The 16213-nt window shown below is 47.8% G+C and overlaps 15 non-coding genes across 15 annotated transcripts; all 15 read right to left on the minus strand.

Moving 5' to 3' along the window:
- Nucleotides 1-1662: 1662 nt before the first annotated feature.
- On the minus strand, nucleotides 1663-1734 carry trnad-guc (transfer RNA aspartic acid (anticodon GUC)). The gene has a single exon. It is a non-coding gene; the product is annotated as a tRNA-Asp (tRNA).
- A 1733-nt stretch (nucleotides 1735-3467) lies between these two features.
- Nucleotides 3468-3539, minus strand: trnad-guc (transfer RNA aspartic acid (anticodon GUC)). The gene has a single exon. It is a non-coding gene; the product is annotated as a tRNA-Asp (tRNA).
- A 1126-nt stretch (nucleotides 3540-4665) lies between these two features.
- Nucleotides 4666-4737, minus strand: trnad-guc (transfer RNA aspartic acid (anticodon GUC)). The gene has a single exon. It is a non-coding gene; the product is annotated as a tRNA-Asp (tRNA).
- Nucleotides 4738-5264: 527 nt separating this feature from the next.
- On the minus strand, nucleotides 5265-5336 carry trnad-guc (transfer RNA aspartic acid (anticodon GUC)). The gene has a single exon. It is a non-coding gene; the product is annotated as a tRNA-Asp (tRNA).
- Nucleotides 5337-5862: 526 nt separating this feature from the next.
- Nucleotides 5863-5934, minus strand: trnad-guc (transfer RNA aspartic acid (anticodon GUC)). Its single transcript has one exon. It is a non-coding gene; the product is annotated as a tRNA-Asp (tRNA).
- A 536-nt stretch (nucleotides 5935-6470) lies between these two features.
- trnad-guc (transfer RNA aspartic acid (anticodon GUC)) lies at nucleotides 6471-6542 on the minus strand. Its single transcript has one exon. It is a non-coding gene; the product is annotated as a tRNA-Asp (tRNA).
- A 1744-nt stretch (nucleotides 6543-8286) lies between these two features.
- trnad-guc (transfer RNA aspartic acid (anticodon GUC)) lies at nucleotides 8287-8358 on the minus strand. Its single transcript has one exon. It is a non-coding gene; the product is annotated as a tRNA-Asp (tRNA).
- Nucleotides 8359-8884: 526 nt separating this feature from the next.
- On the minus strand, nucleotides 8885-8956 carry trnad-guc (transfer RNA aspartic acid (anticodon GUC)). Its single transcript has one exon. It is a non-coding gene; the product is annotated as a tRNA-Asp (tRNA).
- A 537-nt stretch (nucleotides 8957-9493) lies between these two features.
- trnad-guc (transfer RNA aspartic acid (anticodon GUC)) lies at nucleotides 9494-9565 on the minus strand. Its single transcript has one exon. It is a non-coding gene; the product is annotated as a tRNA-Asp (tRNA).
- A 1125-nt stretch (nucleotides 9566-10690) lies between these two features.
- On the minus strand, nucleotides 10691-10762 carry trnad-guc (transfer RNA aspartic acid (anticodon GUC)). Its single transcript has one exon. It is a non-coding gene; the product is annotated as a tRNA-Asp (tRNA).
- A 931-nt stretch (nucleotides 10763-11693) lies between these two features.
- trnad-guc (transfer RNA aspartic acid (anticodon GUC)) lies at nucleotides 11694-11765 on the minus strand. Its single transcript has one exon. It is a non-coding gene; the product is annotated as a tRNA-Asp (tRNA).
- Nucleotides 11766-12292: 527 nt separating this feature from the next.
- Nucleotides 12293-12364, minus strand: trnad-guc (transfer RNA aspartic acid (anticodon GUC)). Its single transcript has one exon. It is a non-coding gene; the product is annotated as a tRNA-Asp (tRNA).
- Nucleotides 12365-14718: 2354 nt separating this feature from the next.
- On the minus strand, nucleotides 14719-14790 carry trnad-guc (transfer RNA aspartic acid (anticodon GUC)). Its single transcript has one exon. It is a non-coding gene; the product is annotated as a tRNA-Asp (tRNA).
- Nucleotides 14791-15316: 526 nt separating this feature from the next.
- trnad-guc (transfer RNA aspartic acid (anticodon GUC)) lies at nucleotides 15317-15388 on the minus strand. The gene has a single exon. It is a non-coding gene; the product is annotated as a tRNA-Asp (tRNA).
- Nucleotides 15389-15931: 543 nt separating this feature from the next.
- On the minus strand, nucleotides 15932-16003 carry trnad-guc (transfer RNA aspartic acid (anticodon GUC)). The gene has a single exon. It is a non-coding gene; the product is annotated as a tRNA-Asp (tRNA).
- Nucleotides 16004-16213: the final 210 nt, after the last annotated feature.

The raw sequence follows: 16213 nt of genomic DNA on the forward strand, positions 1-16213 counted from the left end.
GTACGGCCTCATGAGTCATATCGCTTCAAAGAAGCCAACAGAACATCTATTATATAAATAAATATGAAGTGTCTGTATAAATTGTGGAATGTCACTGAATTAGAGAGCTTGTTTTTCAATGAAGAGATTGGTAGGTAGAGTCCATAGGTTAATGCATTTTTTTCAGTTGCGAGTCCAAACAGACAGAGTTTCAGTTCCTCTGCACACAGTCGCTGAAAATGTTTTGGGAGCATTGACCGCCTAAGGTGGCGTTCAGCAAACAAGCAAAATGCCTGCGTTGGTGGTATAGTGGTGAGCATAGCTGCCTTCCAAGCAGTTGACCCGGGTTCGATTTCGGCCAATGCAATTCTTTTGCTCAAAACTGTCTCCCGGGGCCCCTGGCCAGCTCTTTGTGTCACTTGTAAATGGAGCAATAACTTTTGAATGGGTCTTTGGGCAGCAGTAAAGAATTAGACCTCCCCGTCGGGGAATCGAACCCCGGTCTTCCGCGTGACAGGCGGAGATACTGTCCACTATACTAACAAGGAGTTGCGGAAGGCTGGCGTCGCACCCGATCAGCGCAACTGCTGCTCGCCGCAAACAGGCTTCCCATTTGCAGGTACGGCCTCATGAGCCATATCGCTTCACAGAAGCAAAGAGAAGCCAACAGAACATCTATTATATAATTAAATATAAAGTGTCTGTATAAATTGAGGAATGTCACTGAACTAGAGAGCTTGTTTTTCAATGAAGAGATTGGTAGGTCAGGTCCATAGGTTAATGCATTTTTTTCAGTTGCTGGTCCAAACAGACAGAGTTTCAGTTCCTCTGCACACAGTCACTGATAATGTGTTGGGAGCATTGACCGCGTAAGGTGGCGTTCAGCAAACAAGCAAAATTCCTGCGTTGGTGGTATAGTGGTGAGCATAGCTGCCTTCCAAGCAGTTGACCCGGGTTCGATTCCCGGCCAACGCAATTCTTTTGCTCAAAACTGTCTCCCGGGGCCCCTGGCCAGCTCTTTGTGTCACTTGTAAATGGAGCAATAACTTTTGAATGGGTCTTTGGGCAGCAGTAAAGGACTAGACCTCACCGTCGGGGAATCGAACCCCGGTCTTACGCGTGACAGGCGGAGATACTGTCCACTATACTAACGAGGAGTTGCAGAAGGCTGGCGTCGCACCCGATCAGCGCAACTGCTGCTCGCCGCAAACATCCTTCCCATTTGCAGGTACGGCCTCATGAGTCATATCGCTTCAAAGAAGCCAACAGAACATCTATTATATAAATAAATATGAAGTGTCTGTATAAATTGTGGAATGTCACTGAATTAGAGAGCTTGTTTTTCAATGAAGAGATTGGTAGGTAGAGTCCATAGGTTAATGCATTTTTTTCAGTTGCGAGTCCAAACAGACAGAGTTTCAGTTCCTCTGCACACAGTCGCTGAAAATGTGTTGGGAGCATTGACCGCCTAAGGTGGCGTTCAGCAAACAAGCAAAATGCCTGCGTTGGTGGTATAGTGGTGAGCATAGCTGCCTTCCAAGCAGTTGACCCGGGTTCGATTCCCGGCCAACGCAATTCTTTTGCTCAAAAATGTCTCCCGGGGCCCTGGCCAACTCTTTGTGTCACTTGTAGCTGGAGCAATAACTTTTGAATGGGTCTTTGGGCAGCAGTAAAGAATTAGACCTCCCCGTCGGGGAATCGAACCCCGGTCTTCCGCGTGACAGGCGGAGATACTGTCCACTATACTAACGAGGAGTTGCGGAAGGCTGGCGTCGCACCCGATCAGCGCAACTGCTGCTCGCCGCAAACAGGCTTCCCATTTGCAGGTACGGCCTCATGAGTCATATCGCTTCACAGAAGCCAGAGAAGCCAACAGAACATCTATTATATAAATAAATATGAAGTGTCTGTATAAATTGTGGAATGTCACTGAATTAGAGAGCTTGTTTTTCAATGAAGAGATTGGTAGGTCAGGTCCATAGGTTAATGCATTTTTTTCAGTTGCTGGTCCAAACAGACAGAGTTTCAGTTCCTCTGCACACAGTCGCTGAAAATGTGTTGGGAGCATTGACCGCCTAAGGTGGCGTTCAGCAAACAAGCAAAATGCCTGCGTTGGTGGTATAGTGGTGAGCATAGCTGCCTTCCAAGCAGTTGACCCGGGTTCGATTCCCGGCCAACGCAACTCTTTTGCTCAAAAATGTCTCCCGGGGCCCTGGCCAACTCTTTGTGTCACTTGTAGCTGGAGCAATAACTTTTGAATGGGTCTTTGGGCAGCAGTAAAGAATTAGACCTCCCCAACGGGGAATCGAACCCCGGTCTTCCGCGTGACAGGCGGAGATACTGTCCACTATACTAACGAGGAGTTGCAGAAGGCTGGCGTCGCACCCGATCAGCGCAACTGCTGCTCGCCGCAAACATCCTTCCCATTTGCAGGTACGGCCTCATGAGTCATATCGCTTCAAAGAAGCCAACAGAACATCTATTATATAAATAAATATGAAGTGTCTGTATAAATTGTGGAATGTCACTGAATTAGAGAGCTTGTTTTTCAATGAAGAGATTGGTAGGTAGAGTCCATAGGTTAATGCATTTTTTTCAGTTGCGAGTCCAAACAGACAGAGTTTCAGTTCCTCTGCACACAGTCGCTGAAAATGTGTTGGGAGCATTGACCGCCTAAGGTGGCGTTCAGCAAACAAGCAAAATGCCTGCGTTGGTGGTATAGTGGTGAGCATAGCTGCCTTCCAAGCAGTTAACCCGGGTTCGATTCCCGGCCAACGCAATTCTTTTGCTCAAAACTGTCGCCCGGGGCCCCTGGCCAGCTCTTTGTGTCACTTGTAAATGGAGCAATAACTTTTGAATGGGTCTTTGGGCAGCAGTAAAGGACTAGACCTCCCCGTCGGGGAATCGAACCCCGGTCTTCCGCGTGACAGGGGGAGATACTGTCCACTATACTAACGAGGAGTTGCAGAAGGCTGGCGTCGCACCCGATCAGCGCAACTGCTGCTCGCCGCAAACATCCTTCCCATTTGCAGGTACGGCCTCATGAGTCATATCGCTTCAAAGAAGCCAACAGAACATCTATTATATAAATAAATATGAAGTGTCTGTATAAATTGTGGAATGTCACTGAATTAGAGAGCTTGTTTTTCAATGAAGAGATTGGTAGGTAGAGTCCATAGGTTAATGCATTTTTTTCAGTTGCGAGTCCAAACAGACAGAGTTTCAGTTCCTCTGCACACAGTCGCTGAAAATGTGTTGGGAGCATTGACCGCGTAAGGTGGCGTTCAGCAAACAAGCAAAATGCCTGCGTTGGTGGTATAGTGGTGAGCATAGCTGCCTTCCAAGAAGTTGACCCGGGTTCGATTCCCGACCAACGCAATTCTTTTGCTCAAAACTGTCGCCCGGGGCCCCTGGCCAGCTCTTTGTGTCACTTGTAAATGGAGCAATAACTTTTGAATGGGTCTTTGGGCAGCAGTAAAGGACTAGACCTCCCCGTCGGGGAATCGAACCCCGGTCTTCCGCGTGACAGGCGGAGATACTGTCCACTATACTAACGAGGAGTTGCAGAAGGCTGGCGTCGCACCCGATCAGCGCAACTGCTGCTCGTCGCAAACATCCTTCCCATTTGCAGGTACGGCCTCATGAGTCATATCGCTTCAAAGAAGCCAACAGAACATCTATTATATAAATAAATATGAAGTGTCTGTATAAATTGTGGAATGTCACTGAATTAGAGAGCTTGTTTTTCAATGAAGAGATTGGTAGGTAGAGTCCATAGGTTAATGCATTTTTTTCAGTTGCGAGTCCAAACAGACAGAGTTTCAGTTCCTCTGCACACAGTCGCTGAAAATGTGTTGGGAGCATTGACCGCCTAAGGTGGCGTTCAGCAAACAAGCAAAATGCCTGTGTTGGTGGTATAGTGGTGAGCATAGCTGCCTTCCAAGCAGTTGACCCGGGTTCGATTCCCGGCCAACGCAATTCTTTTGCTCAAAACTGTCTCCCGGGGCCCCTGGCCAGCTCTTTGTGTGACTTGTAAATGGAGCAATAACTTTTGAATGGGTCTTTGGGCAGCAGTAAAGGACTAGACCTCCCCGTCGGGGAATCGAACCCCGGTCTTCCGCGTGACAGGGGGAGATACTGTCCACTATACTAACGAGGAGTTGCAGAAGGCTGGCGTCGCACCCGATCAGCGCAACTGCTGCTCGCCGCAAACATCCTTCCCATTTGCAGGTACGGCCTCATGAGTCATATCGCTTCAAAGAAGCCAACAGAACATCTATTATATAAATAAATATGAAGTGTCTGTATAAATTGTGGAATGTCACTGAATTAGAGAGCTTGTTTTTCAATGAAGAGATTGGTAGGTAGAGTCCATAGGTTAATGCATTTTTTTCAGTTGCGAGTCCAAACAGACAGAGTTTCAGTTCCTCTGCACACAGTCGCTGAAAATGTGTTGGGAGCATTGACCGCGTAAGGTGGCGTTCAGCAAACAAGCAAAATGCCTGCGTTGGTGGTATAGTGGTGAGCATAGCTGCCTTCCAAGAAGTTGACCTGGGTTCGATTCCCGACCAACGCAATTCTTTTGCTCAAAACTGTCGCCCGGGGCCCCTGGCCAGCTCTTTGTGTCACTTGTAAATGGAGCAATAACTTTTGAATGGGTCTTTGGGCAGCAGTAAAGGACTAGACCTCCCCGTCGGGGAATCGAACCCCGGTCTTCCGCGTGACAGGCGGAGATACTGTCCACTATACTAACGAGGAGTTGCAGAAGGCTGGCGTCGCACCCGATCAGCGCAACTGCTGCTCGTCGCAAACATCCTTCCCATTTGCAGGTACGGCCTCATGAGTCATATCGCTTCAAAGAAGCCAACAGAACATCTATTATATAAATAAATATGAAGTGTCTGTATAAATTGTGGAATGTCACTGAATTAGAGAGCTTCTTTTTCAATGAAGAGATTGGTAGGTAGAGTCCATAGGTTAATGCATTTTTTTCAGTTGCGAGTCCAAACAGACAGAGTTTCAGTTCCTCTGCACACAGTCGCTGAAAATGTGTTGGGAGCATTGACCGCCTAAGGTGGCGTTCAGCAAACAAGCAAAATGCCTGCGTTGGTGGTATAGTGGTGAGCATAGCTGCCTTCCAAGCAGTTGACCCGGGTTCGATTCCCGGCCAACGCAATTCTTTTGCTCAAAACTGTCTCCCGGAGCCCCTGGCCAGCTCTTTGTGTCACTTGTAAATGGAGCAATAACTTTTGAATGGGTCTTTGGGCAGCAGTAAAGGACTAGACCTCCCCGTCGGGGAATCGAACCCCGGTCTTCCGCGTGACAGGCGGAGATACTGTCCACTATACTAACGAGGAGTTGCAGAAGGCTGGTGTCGCACCCGATCAGCGCAACTGCTGCTTGCCGCAAACATCCTTCCCATTTGCAGGTACGGCCTCATGAGTCATATCGCTTCAAAGAAGCCAACAGAACATCTATTATATAAATAAATATGAAGTGTCTGTATAAATTGAGGAATGTCACTGAATTAGAGAGCTTGTTTTTCAATGAAGAGATTGGTAGGTAGAGTCCATAGGTTAATGCATTTTTTTCAGTTGCGAGTCCAAACAGACAGAGTTTCAGTTCCTCTGCACACAGTCACTGATAATGTGTTGGGAGCATTGGCCGCGTAAGGTGGCGTTCAGCAAACAAGCAAAATGCCTGCGTTGGTGGTATAGTGGTGAGCATAGCTGCCTTCCAAGCAGTTGACCCGGGTTCGATTCCCGGCCAACGCAATTCTTTTGCTCAAAAATGTCTCCCGGGGCCCTGGCCAACTCTTTGTGTCACTTGTAGCTGGAGCAATAACTTTTGAATGGGTCTTTGGGCAGCAGTAAAGAATTAGACCTCCCCGTCGGGGAATCGAACCCCGGTCTTCCGCGTGACAGGCGGAGATACTGTCCACTATACTAACGAGGAGTTGCGGAAGGCTGGCGTCGCACCCGATCAGCGCAACTGCTGCTCGCCGCAAACAGGCTTCCCATTTGCAGGTACGGCCTCATGAGTCATATCGCTTCACAGAAGCAAAGAGAAGCCAACAGAACATGTAAAATATAATTAAATATAAAGTGTCTGTATAAATTGAGGAATGTCACTGAATTAGAGAGCTTGTTTTTCAATGAAGAGATTGGTAGGTCAGGTCCATAGGTTAATGCATTTTTTTCAGTTGCTGGTCCAAACAGACAGAGTTTCAGTTCCTCTGCACGCAGTCGCTGAAAATGTGTTGGGAGCATTGACCGCCTAAGGTGGCGTTCAGCAAACAAGCAAAATGCCTGCGTTGGTGGTATAGTGGTGAGCATAGCTGCCTTCCAAGCAGTTGACCCGGGTTCGATTCCCGGCCAACGCAATTCTTTTGCTCAAAAATGTCTCCCGGGGCCCTGGCCAACTCTTTGTGTAACTTGTAGCTGGAGCAATAACTTTTGAATGGGTCTTTGGGCAGCAGTAAAGAATTAGACCTCCCCGTCGGGGAATCGAACCCCGGTCTTCCGCGTGACAGGCGGAGATACTGTCCACTATACTAACGAGGAGTTACGGAAGGCTGGCGTCGCACCCGATCAGCGCAACTGCTGCTCGCCGCAAACAGGCTTCCCATTTGCAGGTACGGCCTCATGAGTCATATCGCTTCACAGAAGCAAAGAGAAGCCAACAGAACATGTAATATATAATTAAATATAAAGTGTCTGTATAAATTGAGGAATGTCACTGAATTAGAGAGCTTGTTTTTCAATGAAGAGATTGGTAGGTAGAGTCCATAGGTTAATGCATTTTTTTCAGTTGCGAGTCCAAACAGACAGAGTTTCAGTTCCTCTGCACACAGTCACTGATAATGTGTTGGGAGCATTGACCGCGTAAGGTGGCGTTGAGCAAACAAGCAAAATGCCTGCGTTGGTGGTATAGTGGTGAGCATGGCTGCCTTCCAAGAAGTTGACCCGGGTTCGATTCCCGACCAACGCAATTCTTTTGCTCAAAACTGTCGCCCGGGGCCCCTGGCCAGCTCTTTGTGTCACTTGTAAATGGAGCAATAACTTTTGAATGGGTCTTTGGGCAGCAGTAAAGGACTAGACCTCCCCGTCGGGGAATCGAACCCCGGTCTTCCGCGTGACAGGCAGAGATACTGTCCACTATACTAACGAGGAGTTGCAGAAGGCTGGCCTCGCACCCGATCAGCGCAACTGCTGCTCGCCGCAAACAGGCTTCCCATTTGCAGGTACGGCCTCATGAGTCATATCGCTTCACAGAAGCAAAGAGAAGCCAACAGAACATGTAATATATAATTAAATATAAAGTGTCTGTATAAATTGTGGAATGTCACTGAATTAGAGAGCTTGTTTTTCAATGAAGAGATTGGTAGGTAGAGTCCATAGGTTAATGCATTTTTTTCAGTTGCGAGTCCAAACAGACAGAGTTTCAGTTCCTCTGCACACAGTCACTGATAATGTGTTGGGAGCATTGACCGCGTAAGGTGGCGTTGAGCAAACAAGCAAAATGCCTGCGTTGGTGGTATAGTGGTGAGCATAGCTGCCTTCCAAGAAGTTGACCCGGGTTCGATTCCCGACCAACGCAATTCTTTTGCTCAAAACTGTCGCCCGGGGCCCCTGGCCAGCTCTTTGTGTCACTTGTAAATGGAGCAATAACTTTTGAATGGGTCTTTGGGCAGCAGTAAAGGACTAGACCTCCCCGTCGGGGAATCGAACCCCGGTCTTCCGCGTGACAGGCAGAGATACTGTCCACTATACTAACGAGGAGTTGCAGAAGGCTGGCCTCGCACCCGATCAGCGCAACTGCTGCTCGCCGCAAACAGGCTTCCCATTTGCAGGTACGGCCTCATGAGTCATATCGCTTCAAAGAAGCCAACAGAACATCTATTATATAAATAAATATGAAGTGTCTGTATAAATTGTGGAATGTCACTGAATTAGAGAGCTTGTTTTTCAATGAAGAGATTGGTAGGTAGAGTCCATAGGTTAATGCATTTTTTTCAGTTGCGAGTCCAAACAGACAGAGTTTCAGTTCCTCTGCACACAGTCGCTGAAAATGTGTTGGGAGCATTGACCGCCTAAGGTGGCGTTCAGCAAACAAGCAAAATGCCTGCGTTGGTGGTATAGTGGTAAGCATAGCTGCCTTCCAAGCAGTTGACCCGGGTTCGATTCCCGGCCAACGCAATTCTTTTGCTCAAAAATGTCTCCCGGGGCCCTGGCCAACTCTTTGTGTCACTTGTAGCTGGAGCAATAACTTTTGAATGGGTCTTTGGGCAGCAGTAAAGTACTAGACCTCCCCGTCGGGGAATCGAACCCCGGTCTTCCGCGTGACAGGCGGAGATACTGTCCACTATACTAACGAGGAGTTGCAGAAGGCTGGCGTCGCACCCGATCAGCGCAACTGCTGCTCGCCGCAAACATCCTTCCCATTTGCAGGTACGGCCTCATGAGTCATATCGCTTCAAAGAAGCCAACAGAACATCTATTATATAAATAAATATGAAGTGTCTGTATAAATTGTGGAATGTCACTGAATTAGAGAGCTTGTTTTTCAATGAAGAGATTGGTAGGTAGAGTCCATAGGTTAATGCATTTATTTCAGTTGCGAGTCCAAACAGACAGAGTTTCAGTTCCTCTGCACACAGTCGCTGAAAATGTGTTGGGAGCATTGACCGCCTAAGGTGGCGTTCAGCAAACAAGCAAAATGCCTGAGTTGGTGGTATAGTGGTGAGCATAGCTGCCTTCCAAGCACTTGACCCGGGTTCGATTCCCGGCCAACGCAATTCTTTTGCTCAAAAATGTCTCCCGGGGCCCTGGCCAACTCTTTGTGTAACTTGTAGCTGGAGCAATAACTTTTGAATGGGTCTTTGGGCAGCAGTAAAGAATTAGACCTCCCCGTCGGGGAATCGAACCCCGGTCTTCCGCGTGACAGGCGGAGATACTGTCCACTATACTAACGAGGAGTTGCGGAAGGCTGGCGTCGCACCCGATCAGCGCAACTGCTGCTCGCCGCAAACATCCTTCCCATTTGCAGGTACGGCCTCATGAGTCATATCGCTTCACAGAAGCAAAGAGAAGCCAACAGAACATGTAAAATATAATTAAATATAAAGTGTCTGTATAAATTGAGGAATGTCACTGAATTAGAGAGCTTGTTTTTCAATGAAGAGATTGGTAGGTCAGGTCCATAGGTTAATGCATTTTTTTCAGTTGCTGGTCCAAACAGACAGAGTTTCAGTTCCTCTGCACACAGTCACTGATAATGTGTTGGGAGCATTGACCGCGTAAGGTGGCGTTCAGCAAACAAGCAAAATGTCTTCGTTGGTGGTATAGTGGTGAGCATAGCTGCCTTCCAAGCAGTTGACCCGGGTTCGATTCCCGGCCAACGCAATTCTTTTGCTCAAAACTGTCGCCCGGGGCCCCTGGCCAGCTCTTTGTGTCACTTGTAAATGGAGCAATAACTTTTGAATGGGTCTTTGGGCAGCAGTAAAGGACTAGACCTCCCCGTCGGGGAATCGAACCCCGGTCTTCCGCGTGACAGGCGGAGATACTGTCCACTATACTAACGAGGAGTTGCAGAAGGCTGGCGTCGCACCCGATCAGCGCAACTGCTGCTCGCTGCAAACATCCTTCCCATTTGCAGGTACGGCCTCATGAGTCATATCGCTTCAAAGAAGCCAACAGAACATCTATTATATAAATAAATATGAAGTGTCTGTATAAATTGTGGAATGTCACTGAATTTGAGAGCTTGTTTTTCAATGAAGAGATTGGTAGGTAGAGTCCATAGGTTAATGCATTTTTTTCAGTTGCGAGTCCAAACAGACAGAGTTTCAGTTCCTCTGCACACAGTCGCTGAAAATGTGTTGGGAGCATTGACCGCCTAAGGTGGCGTTCAGCAAACAAGCAAAATGTCTTCGTTGGTGGTATAGTGGTGAGCATAGCTGCCTTCCAAGCAGTTGACCCGGGTTCGATTCCCGGCCAACGCAATTTTTTTGCTCAAAACTGTCGCCCGGGGCCCCTGGCCAGCTCTTTGTGTCACTTGTAAATGGAGCAATAACTTTTGAATGGGTCTTTGGGCAGCAGTAAAGGACTAGACCTCCCCGTCGGGGAATCGAACCCCGGTCTAACGCGTGACAGGCGGAGATACTGTCCACTATACTAACGAGGAGTTGCAGAAGGCTGGCGTCGCACCCGATCAGCGCAACTGCTGCTCGCCGCAAACATCCTTCCTATTTGCAGGTACGGCCTCATGAGTCATATCGCTTCAAAGAAGCCAACAGAACATCTATTATATAAATAAATATGAAGTGTCTGTATAAATTGTGGAATGTCACTGAATTAGAGAGCTTGTTTTTCAATGAAGAGATTGGTAGGTAGAGTCCATAGGTTAATGCATTTTTTTCAGTTGCGAGTCCAAACAGACAGAGTTTCAGTTCCTCTGCACACAGTCGCTGAAAATGTTTTGGGAGCATTGACCGCCTAAGGTGGCGTTCAGCAAACAAGCAAAATGCCTGCGATGGTGGTATAGTGGTGAGCATAGCTGCCTTCCAAGCAGTTGACCCGGGTTCGATTCCGACCAACGCAATTCTTTTGCTCAAAACTGTCGCCCGGGGCCCCTGGCCAGCTCTTTGTGTCACTTGTAAATGGAGCAATAACTTTTGAATGGGTCTTTGGGCAGCAGTAAAGGACTAGACCTCCCCGTCGGGGAATCGAACCCCGGTCTTCCGCGTGACAGGCGGAGATACTGTCCACTATACTAACGAGGAGTTGCAGAAGGCTGGCGTCGCACCCGATCAGCGCAACTGCTGCTCGCCGCAAACATCCTTCCCATTTGCAGGTACGGCCTCATGAGTCATATCGCTTCAAAGAAGCCAACAGAACATCTATTATATAAATAAATATGAAGTGTCTGTATAAATTGTGGAATGTCACTGAATTAGAGAGCTTGTTTTTCAATGAAGAGATTGGTAGGTAGAGTCCATAGGTTAATGCATTTATTTCAGTTGCGAGTCCAAACAGACAGAGTTTCAGTTCCTCTGCACACAGTCGCTGAAAATGTGTTGGGAGCATTGACCGCCTAAGGTGGCGTTCAGCAAACAAGCAAAATGCCTGCGTTGGTGGTATAGTGGTGAGCATAGCTGCCTTCCAAGCAGTTGACCCGGGTTCGATTCCCGGCCAACGCAATTCTTTTGCTCAAAACTGTCGCCCGGGGCCCCTGGCCAGCTCTTTGTCATATCGCGATATGAGTCATATCGCTTCACAGAAGCAAAGAGAAGCCAACAGAACATGTAATATATAATTAAATATAAAGTGTCTGTATAAATTGAGGAATGTCACTGAATTAGAGAGCTTGTTTTTCAATGAAGAGATTGGTAGGTAGAGTCCATAGGTTAATGCATTTTTTTCAGTTGCGAGTCCAAACAGACAGAGTTTCAGTTCCTCTGCACACAGTCACTGATAATGTGTTGGGAGCATTGACCGCGTAAGGTGGCGTTGAGCAAACAACAAAATGCCTGCGTTGGTGGTACAGTGGTGAGCATAGCTGCCTTCCAAGAAGTTGACCCGGGTTCGATTCCCGACCAACGCAATTCTTTTGCTCAAAACTGTCGCCCGGGGCCCCTGGCCAGCTCTTTGTGTCACTTGTAAATGGAGCAATAACTTTTGAATGGGTCTTTGGGCAGCAGTAAAGGACTAGACCTCCCCGTCGGGGAATCGAACCCCGGTCTTCTGCGTGACAGGCAGAGATACTGTCCACTATACTAACGAGGAGTTGCAGAAGGCTGGCCTCGCACCCGATCAGCGCAACTGCTGCTCGCCGCAAACAGGCTTCCCATTTGCAGGTACGGCCTCATGAGTCATATCGCTTCAAAGAAGCCAACAGAACATCTATTATATAAATAAATATGAAGTGTCTGTATAAATTGTGGAATGTCACTGAATTAGAGAGCTTGTTTTTCAATGAAGAGATTGGTAGGTAGAGTCCATAGGTTAATGCATTTTTTTCAGTTGCGAGTCCAAACAGACAGAGTTTCAGTTCCTCTGCACACAGTCACTGATAATGTGTTGGGAGCATTGACCGCGTAAGGTGGCGTTCAGCAAACAAGCAAAATGTCTTCGTTGGTGGTATAGTGGTGAGCATAGCTGCCTTCCAAGCAGTTGACCCGGGTTCGATTCCCGGCCAACGCAATTCTTTTGCTCAAAACTGTCGCCCGGGGCCCCTGGCCAGCTCTTTGTGTCACTTGTAAATGGAGCAATAACTTTTGAATGGGTCTTTGGGCAGCAGTAAAGGACTAGACCTCCCCGTCGGGGAATCGAACCCCGGTCTTCCGCGTGACAGGCGGAGATACTGTCCACTATACTAACGAGGAGTTGCAGAAGGCTGGCGTCGCACCCGATCAGCGCAACTGCTGCTCGCTGCAAACATCCTTCCCATTTGCAGGTACGGCCTCATGAGTCATATCGCTTCAAAGAAGCCAACAGAACATCTATTATATAAATAAATATGAAGTGTCTGTATAAATTGTGGAATGTCACTGAATTTGAGAGCTTGTTTTTCAATGAAGAGATTGGTAGGTAGAGTCCATAGGTTAATGCATTTTTTTCAGTTGCGAGTCCAAACAGACAGAGTTTCAGTTCCTCTGCACACAGTCGCTGAAAATGTGTTGGGAGCATTGACCGCCTAAGGTGGCGTTCAGCAAACAAGCAAAATGCCTGCGTTGGTGGTATAGTGGTGAGCATAGCTGCCTTCCAAGCAGTTGACCCGGGTTTGATTCCCGGCCAACGCAATTCTTTTGCTCAAAAATGTCTCCCGGGGCCCTGGCCAACTCTTTGTGTCACTTGTAGCTGGAGCAATAACTTTTGAATGGGTCTTTGGGCAGCAGTAAAGAATTAGACCTCCCCGTCGGGGAATCGAACCCCGGTCTTCCGCGTGACAGGCGGAGATACTGTCCTCTATACTGACGAGGAGTTGCGGAAGGCTGGCGTCGCACCCGATCAGCGCAACTGCTGCTCGCCGCAAACAGGCTTTCCATTTGCAGGTACGGCCTCATGAGTCATATCGCTTCACAGAAGCAAAGAGAAGCCAACAGAACATGTAAAATATAATTAAATATAAAGTGTCTGTATAAATTGAGGAATGTCACTGAATTAGAGAGCTTGTTTTTCAATGAAGAGATTGGTAGGTCAGGTCCATAAATGCATAAATCCAAAAATGCATTTTTTTCAGTTGCTGGTCCAAACAGACAGAGTTTCAGTTCCTCTGCACACAGTCACTGATAATGTGTTGGGAGCATTGACCGCGTAAGGTGGCGTTCAGCAAACAAGCAAAATGTCTTCGTTGGTGGTATAGTGGTGAGCATAGCTGCCTTCCAAGCAGTTGACCCGGGTTCGATTCCCGGCCAACGCAATTTTTTTGCTCAAAACTGTCGCCCGGGGCCCCTGGCCAGCTCTTTGTGTCACTTGTAAATGGAGCAATAACTTTTGAATGGGTCTTTGGGCAGCAGTAAAGGACTAGACCTCCCCGTCGGGGAATCGAACCCCGGTCTAACGCGTGACAGGCGGAGATACTGTCCACTATACTAACGAGGAGTTGCAGAAGGCTGGCGTCGCACCCGATCAGCGCAACTGCTGCTCGCCGCAAACAGGCTTCCCATTTGCAGGTACGGCCTCATGAGTCATATCGCTTCACAGAAGCAAAGAGAAGCCAACAGAACATGTAATATATAATTAAATATAAAGTGTCTGTATAAATTGAGGAATGTCACTGAATTAGAGAGCTTGTTTTTCAATGAAGAGATTTGTAGGTCAGGTCCATAGGTTAATGCATTTTTTTCAGTTGCTGGTCCAAACAGACAGAGTTTCAGTTCCTCTGCACACAGTCACTGATAATGTGTTGGGAGCATTGACCGCGTAAGGTGGCGTTCAGCAAACAAGCAAAATGCCTGCGTTGGTGGTATAGTGGTGAGCATAGCTGCCTTCCAAGCAGTTGACCCGGGTTCGATTCCCGGCCAACGCAATTCTTTTGCTCAAAACTGTCGCCCGGGGCCCCTGGCCAGCTCTTTGTGTCACTTGTAAATGGAGCAATAACCTTTGAATGGGTCTTTGGGCAGCAGTAAAGGACTAGACCTCCCCGTCAGGGAATCGAACCCCGGTCTTCCGCGTGACAGGCGGAGATACTGTCCACTATACTAACGAGGAGTTGCGGAAGGAGGCGTCGCACCCGATCAGCGCAACTGCTGCTCGTCGCAAACAGGCTTCCCATTTGCAGGTACGGCCTCATGAGTCATATCGCTTCAAAGAAGCCAACAGAACATCTATTATATAAATAAATATGAAGTGTCTGTATAAATTGTGGAATGTCACTGAATTAGAGAGCTTGTTTTTCAATGAAGAGATTGGTAGGTAGAGTCCATAGGTTAATGCATTTTTTTCAGTTGCGAGTCCAAACAGACAGAGTTTCAGTTCCTCTGCACACAGTCGCTGAAAATGTGTTGGGAGCATTGACCGCCTAAGGTGGCGTTCAGCAAACAAGCAAAATGCCTGCGTTGGTGGTATAGTGGTGAGCATAGCTGCCTTCCAAGCAGTTGACCCGGGTTCGATTCCCGACCAACGCAATTCTTTTGCTCAAAACTGTCGCCCGGGGCCCCTGGCAAGCTCTTTGTGTCACTTGTAAATGGAGCAATAACTTTTGAATGGGTCTTTGGGCAGCAGTAAAGGACTAGACCTCCCCGTCGGGGAATCGAACCCCGGTCTTCCGCGTGACAGGCGGAGATACTGTCCACTATACTAACGAGGAGTTGCAGAAGGCTGGCGTCGCACCCGATCAGCGCAACTGCTGCTCGCCGCAAACATCCTTCCCATTTGCAGGTACGGCCTCATGAGTCATATCGCTTCAAAGAAGCCAACAGAACATCTATTATATAAATAAATATAAAGTGTCTGTATAAATTGAGGAATGTCACTGAATTAGGGAGCTTGTTTTTCAATGAAGAGATTGGTAGGTCAGGTCCATAGGTTAATGCATTTTTTTCAGTTGCTGGTCCAAACAGACAGAGTTTCAGTTCCTCTGCACACAGTCACTGATAATGTGTTGGGAGCATTGACCGCGTAAGGTGGCGTTCAGCAAACAAGCAAAATGCCTGCGTTGGTGGTATAGTGGTGAGCATAGCTGCCTTCCAAGCAGTTGACCCGGGTTCGATTCCCGGCCAACGCAATTCTTTTGCTCAAAAATGTCTCCCGGGACCCTGGCCAGCTCTTTGTGTCACTTGTAGCTGGAGCAATAACTTTTGAATGGGTCTTTGGGCAGCAGTAAAGAATTAGACCTCCCCGTCGGGGAATCGAACCCCGGTCTTCCGCGTGACAGGCGGAGATACTGTCCACTATACTAACGAGGAGTTGCGGAAGGAGACGTCGCACCCGATCAGCGCAACTGCTGCTCGTCGCAAACAGGCTTCCCATTTGCAGGTACGGCCTCATGAGTCATATCGCTTCAAAGAAGCCAACAGAACATCTATTATATAAATAAATATGAAGTGTCTGTATAAATTGTGGAATGTCACTGAATTAGAGAGCTTGTTTTTCAATGAAGAGATTGGTAGGTAGAGTCCATAGGTTAATGCATTTTTTTCAGTTGCGAGTCCAAACAGACAGAGTTTCAGTTCCTCTGCACACAGTCGCTGAAAATGTGTTGGGAGCATTGACCGCCTAAGGTGGCGTTCAGAAAACAAGCAAAATGCCTGCGTTGGTGGTATAGTGGTGAGCATAGCTGCCTTCCAAGCAGTTGACCCGGGTTCGATTCTCGGCCAACGCAATTCTTTTGCTCAAAAATGTCTCCCGGGGCCCTGGCCAACTCTTTGTGTAACTTGTAGCTGGATGTTCACTTGTAGCTGGAGCAATAACTTTTGAATGGGTCTTTGGGCAGCAGTAAAGAATTAGACCTCCCCGTCGGGGAATCGAACCCCGGTCTTCCGCGTGACAGGCGGAGATACTGTCCACTATACTAACGAGGAGTTGCGGAAGGCTGGCGTCGCACCCGATCAGCGCAACTGCTGCTCGCCGCAAACAGGCTTCCCATTTGCAGGTACGGCCTCATGAGTCATATCGCTTCACAGAAGCAAAGAGAAGCCAACAGAACATGTAATATATAATTAAATATAAAGTGTCTGTATAAATTGAGGAATGTCACTGAATTAGAGAGCTTGTTTTTCAATGAAGAGATT

This window comes from Pseudorasbora parva, chromosome 2 (assembly GCF_024679245.1).
Source record: "Pseudorasbora parva isolate DD20220531a chromosome 2, ASM2467924v1, whole genome shotgun sequence".
Classification (NCBI taxonomy): domain Eukaryota; kingdom Metazoa; phylum Chordata; class Actinopteri; order Cypriniformes; family Gobionidae; genus Pseudorasbora; species Pseudorasbora parva.